Genomic DNA, 6,439 nt, shown 5'->3' on the forward strand with positions numbered 1-6,439 from the left:
GTTCAAACCAAATTCATCAGGTCTGTTCAAAGTACTGTTAAAAAGTAGGGCATAAGTTTTAAGATTCACGTTCCCCTCCTAAATTATATCATATATTCAAATGATACCTTTAAATTATGTATGCCTTTTATACATAGCGGAAAACATGAAAATAATAAAGACTAATTGAGAAACAATTGTGCAATTTGCAAACGATGTTATTTTAACCTGCAGTATTTTTAGCATTAGTACTCTAGCTCCCCCTAATGGAAAGTTTGCATCATTGCAGAATTCCTTCAGAGATCATCCTTGGACCACTAAGATATTTCGTTGCATTATACAGTCCATGTGGCTTCCCAAGGGATTTTAGAAGGCTTAATGAATACATGCACTAGAGTAGAGTAAAAAAAAATAAATAGAAATTCAGGCTAACAGTGCACTCAACCACATCCCTTCACTCAAGGTAAGCATGGGTTCCATGAGAGGTTTCCTGGGGTTGCTCCATGTTAGTTGAAGGCATGACATCAGGGCACAGTGAAGACAATTCCTGGAAGTGAAGACCACGGGTTCCTTACCCAGCTCTCCTATGAGCTGTCCCGACTTGGGGAATAACAAGTAAGAAGGGAACGGAGACTACGGCTTGTCCACTACGAGCTACGGAATTTTTGACAAAGTCGAGCAACAGATATTTGAATTTAACACCTTGGAGTATGGGTAACCGCAGCTGATGAAGAGCAGTCCGTATGTTTAAAAGCACCAAGCATATGGGAGGGGTGCCTTCAATCCTGATGGAAAATAAAAAGCCTAATGCAAGTGCTAGACGGATGGGGGACTCCTCCAACATCGTTCTCGGCATCCAGTTTATTTGCAACCACTGTATCTTCTATCTAAAACAGGCTGTGGTGAGTTATTTTTGGATCAGTCCTGGGGGAGATGGAGAAGTGGTGACAAATAAGGGGGAGGGGCAGCCACCTTTGCTTTGCCATCTCGTTTATTAGTTCTAATAGCTTTCTTGTAAATTCTTTGTGAATTTCTACGTAGACAATCATGCCATCTGCGAACAGAGCGTTTTATTTCCCTTTTTTTTTGTGCTCTACTGCAGGCTAGGATCTCTAGTATGATGTTAGTTAAAGAACAAATATCCTTGCCTTATTCCTAATTTTAGAGGAAAAGTGATCATTCTTTCACCACCAAGTATGAGGTTAGCTGTTGGGTTTTGTAGGTGACCTTCAGCAGGTTGAGAAAATTTCCTGTTTCTTTCCTTTCCTAATGAGCTCTGGCAGTTTGTATTTTTCAAGACACTTGTTCATTTTATCCAGGCTGTTAAATTTATGTGCACAGAATAGTTTTATGGTGTTTCATTATCATTCTTTTGATGTCTTAAGTGCCTATAATGATGTCCCTCTTTTATTCCAGATATGGGTAACTCGATCTTCTCTTTCTATTCTTGATGAGCTTGGCTAGAGGTTTGTCAATTTTGTTGATCGTTTAAAAGATACCTTTCCCCCCCCATTTCTTTTAATTTTTTTTTCATTGTGGTAAAATATACATAACTTAAAAGTTACCAGTTCAACCATTTGTAAATGTACAGCTCAGGGGCATCAAATCCATTTCACATTACTGTGCAGCCATCACCACCATCCATTTCCAGAATTTTTCATCTTCCCAAATGGAAACTCTGCGCCCGTTAAACACTAACTCCCTATCCCCTGCCCCAGCCTCTGGCCATCATCATTCTACTTTACGTCCCTGTGAATTGGACTGCTCTAGGTCCCTCATACAAGTGGAATCACTCAGTATATCCTTTTGTGACTGACTTATCTCACCACAATGTCCCCAAGGTTCGTCCATACTGTAGCACGTGGTGTCAGAATTTCCTTCCTTTTTAAGGCTGAATAATACTCCATTGTAAGTATATATCACAGGACACATTCTTTATTCATCCATCAATAGGCACATGCGTTCCTTCCTTCCATCTTTAGGTTATTTTGAATAATGTTGCTACGAACATGGATGTACAAATATCTATTTGAACCTCTGCTTTCACTTCTTTGGGGCAGATACCCGGAAGCGGAATTGCCGGATCATACAGTAATTCTATGTTTAATATTTTGAGGAATTGCATACCATTTTCCACAGTGGCTGTACCATTTTACATTCCCACCTTGCATAAAGGTTGCAAATTTTCCACATCCCTGCCAACACTTATTTCGTTCTTTTGATAATAGCCATCCTCACTGGTGTGAAGTCATCTCATTTGTGGTTTTGAGTTGCATTTCCCTAATGACTAATTTTTACCCATTTAAAAATGAAGTCTTTTTTAAAATTGTTGTGTGGATACAGTTCTTGGTTTATTGACTATTATTTTTATGTTCTTAATTTCATTTATTGATGCTTCATCTTTATTATTTCCTTCCTTCTGCTTGCACTGGACACATTTTCAATGGTCCCATGACAGGCCGCAGTAGGTGGCAACCACCCAAGAGTGAAGAGCAGCAGGGCCTGGGGCAGACGGTGGTGTGGTGAACGTCCGTAGTCTGTCCAGCCTGGCCAAGGAGAGAGCCAAATGGAAGTTGGCCCAGTTGTTTTTGGCCTCATTCTCTTTCTAAACCATTTTCTTACCTATTCTCATGATTCCCCTTCAGGTACCTAACACTCTCCTGCTCAATTCAATATCCAGTTATTGGTACTTGGCAACACCAGATTACACTTTGATGGGGATTCAAACTAACAAGTTATTTATACTAAAATCTTTTGGTTCAAGTTATGGACTGAAAAGCTATTTCCAGAGTTAAAGGGCATTTCAACAAGTTGAGGTACATCTTTAATGGGCTGAGGGGCCCCTGAGCTAACCACGGGCTTAAGCAGCTGACCCTACAGGTAAAGATGATGACCCCTGTAGGCCTGATGGGTCTGAGACGCACCCTGAGGCCAGTCTCTTCCAGAGAGCTTTAGCCCCGGCAGCACCCCGTCTTTTAGAAAACGCACTCTTCCATACAATAAAATGCATTTTAATCACAAGCATTTGCCGAGCTGTCTTTGGAAAGGTCTGCAATTTTTTCAAGAAAGAAACCCAGTACAATGTAGGGATTCTACTGTTGATCTTGCCCAGCAGCCTTAAACCCCCAGCCCTGCATCAGTCAACAGGGGTGATTAAGTCCTCACTGCCCTGGGGCCCTGCTGTCTCTGCTGGGAGGGCACCTGGGAACTTCCACCCACTGGGCGTGTGCGGTGAGTGGTCTGTCAATAGTGGGTGGATTGGGGCTGGTTTATCCTGTTCTCACATTGTCCAAAAGGGTTATGGTTTAAGCCTATGGAAGAGCGGACCTGTTGGCAAATGGGCCAAACTCATCAGCTCACAGAGGCAGATCTCCAGAACCTTTTTCAGTAATAACTGTCCATTTATGGGAATGAGACATGCTCCAGGTTTTGCAGGCAAACGGCTTGACTGCATTTCCAGTCACTGCCTTGTCTCTACCACGAGAACAGGCTTAACTGAACATTTCCAAGGAGCGGCCAAGTGTTTAGGAAGCTATAAGCCATGGGGATAGCAGTGCATGCTTTACTATGAGGTCTGCTTTTTCCAGAGGGTCCCTTTGGTTTCAAATCAACAGCCTGTGAATACAGCATCCCTCCAGGCACCGGTCAGTAGCCTACTCATTCCTGAAGGCCCAGGAGGAGCACCCCCACCTCCCTCCACCCCTTCTCCCCACACCGGCCGTGCTTCTCCTCCTCCGCTTCCCAGACTCTGCACCCGTCCTTTCATGATGGAAGCTCTGCCCGGCACTCCTGTTAGGGGTCCGTCTGTTGCACCTGACGAACTTATCCTTATGGGCAGGGTCTGTCTATGGTCTCTCTCTGTCATGTCCCTACAGCTCCAAGCACAGGGCCTGGCTTAACAGCAACCATGCGATAAACTTCACCTTTGTTCACCACGGTATCGTAGCATAAATACTAGCCCGTATATCATGTCCTGACCCACCCTTAGCTGCAGTCTGTGGCCTACTTACAACTTCTAGGCAATAAATAATCTGTAAGACAAGTACTTTCTCTCTCCCTGGTAACGCAAGTCATTTGTGGGGGGGAAAATACCCACCAGCTAATTCTAGGTAGTTTTACAGCTTGAGACAAGCAAGACGAATCTCTTGTTTCGTTGCGTCCTCAACTAATAATTCATCCCTCAGTTTTTTTTTTTTTTGGCTGCACTCAGTGGCATAAGGGATCTTAGTTCCCCAACCAGGGATTCAATCCCCTGCGGCGCACGCGTGGAGTCCTAACCACTGGACCACCAGGGAAGTCCCACCCCTCAGTTTTAATAGTCAAAACTTTAATTAAACCGTTAAATAAAACCACCTACCAACTTGAAACCGCACTTCAAGGATCCAGGAGGTAGAAAAAGGAAGACTTTGCAAGGAGCAGTGTAGCGGTGCCACTGCCCTGGCCCCTCTGGTGGGTGCAGCCAGGCTCAGCTGAGGGTCCACAGGGAGCTGGAGCTGAAGGTCAGCTGTCTCTGCAGGGGAAAAGAGGTGGGGGAAATGGCAAGTCCCGTCCCCTCTCCTCCCAGCCCCCCGAGTTCCTCCCAGCAGCAGGTCTAATGGGAAGAGCAGGGGTGTTGGTGGGTGTCCTTCAGAGCTGGGGCCCTGGCATCACAGGGCAGAGCACAGGAGGGCCGTCGTGGAGGTGAGACAACAGGTAAATGATCGGCACAATCCATGACTGGTTGTTGGACGGTAGAAGGCAGACATTAAACAGAACATTCTCCTGAGGATAAACAGAACATTTTCTTGAGGACACTATCTGTAAACAGACATATATTTAACCATTTAAAGTGTGCAGCCCTGTGGCATGAAGTACATGCACATTGTTGTGCAACTGTCACCACCATCCACCTCCAGAAAGTTCTATCATCCTGCACTCAGACTCTGTATCCACTCAACAGTAACTCCTCATTCCTCTCTCCCCCCAGCCCCTGGCACCCACCAGGGCTGCGTCTATGGATTTGACTAGTCTAGGCCCTTCGTGTGACTGGCTCATTTCACTCAGCATGACGTCCTCAAGGTCCATCCATGCTGCAGCCTGTGTCAGAATCCATCCCCTGCTGATGGACACTTGGGTTGCTTCCACTTTTTGGCTACTGTGAATAAAGCTGTGAACATTAGTGTACAGCATCTGTTTGTGCCCCAGCTTTTGATTTTTTTGGATGTAGACCCAGGAGTGGAATTGCTGGGTGGTATTGTAATTCTATGCTTGAAACTCTTGAGAAACTATCAAAATGTTTTCCATGGAAGAGGAGGCTGCATTTTTCTTATCTAAGACACTCAAAAGATTAAGATGTGGAGTTTTGGAAGAATATTGTCAAATATGTAATTTATAACTGCACAAGTAAGTGTGGCAACTCAACTGTCATTCATAAATACAAAATTTTATTTGCATTTCATTAGTGTAGAAAGACCACAATGCTTCTCATATCACAACACTCAAGACACGCCAAGTTATTCAAATACATAATGACTTATTTACCTTGACTAAACAAACAGTGCAGTTTAAGAAAAGATATACCAAAGATAGAGTTCACAAATTCATTATCAGACCGGGGGGGGAAAAAAAAGAACACAGTCTAGGCTTAATAGGAATAAGCTTCACCATCAAGGGGAGAAGTTTTATCATTACAAAGGTATATAGAATGTTTAGGCAAATACATGTACGTTCTTTGATATAGTAAAATGTATCTCTTTAAAATTCCTTTAAACAAGATTTGTTTAGGACAGCAGTGTTCTTTTTAAATCTTCTATAGTTTCAAAAACATTTCTTTATTGAATCTTTGTATTTCTTAAAAAGCACAGGGTATGTCCATCAGGAAACCAGAGAGATTCGGGCCTCGGAACCAATTCAAGTCCTACCTTCTAACTAGTCATATTCTACCAGTAATATGTAATGTGAATAAATAACCTTCAAGACGGCTATGAATGGGCTTGCTTTGTGGGAAACACTCCAACACTTCAAAGATGCTACGGCTGGGAGAAATGTAAATAAAGAAAAAGCATTCAAGATCGCTTCCCCCCCCCACCAAAAGTCTTTAGTTTTACAAATTTTCTTTAAAACAGTAAGCAAAGCACCACGTTCTTTCTTCTTATCAGAATATCTCTGTCCTCATAATATAATTAACAAGGACAATTATTTATTTCAAGAAACATTATAGCTCTCATTTCTCCTGTTCTTCATATTAGAAGTACTACGTTTCCCAGTGTACATACACTAGGCACTGGGATAATGCATGAAATATAACAATTTGGAGGGAAATATGTCATTTATAACCAAAACTTACCCAGGATTGCATATCTGCGTATTTACAAGTTAGTGTATAGCTCTGACTTGGATTACAAAGTGCGAAAGGAAATGGTCAAAATGATTGTAGTGCAGAATGGAACCTTTCTCCTCTCCAGGAATCGCTCCCACTTTG

The 6,439-nt window shown here is 42.9% G+C and overlaps 1 long non-coding RNA gene across 1 annotated transcript; it reads right to left on the reverse strand.

The window, feature by feature from the left end:
- Window positions 1–2,318: 2,318 nt before the first annotated feature.
- LOC307061729 lies at window positions 2,319–6,433 on the reverse strand. The gene is made up of 3 exons (XR_013811199.1): window positions 6,305–6,433; window positions 4,337–4,740; window positions 2,319–2,525 (listed from the first exon to the last, which is right to left on the reverse strand). It is a non-coding gene; the product is annotated as an uncharacterized lncRNA (long non-coding RNA).
- Between the last annotated feature and the right edge of the window lie 6 nt (window positions 6,434–6,439).

The sequence above is a fragment of the Hyperoodon ampullatus genome, assembly GCF_949752795.1.
Source record: "Hyperoodon ampullatus genome assembly, chromosome: 13".
Lineage (NCBI taxonomy): Eukaryota > Metazoa > Chordata > Mammalia > Artiodactyla > Ziphiidae > Hyperoodon > Hyperoodon ampullatus.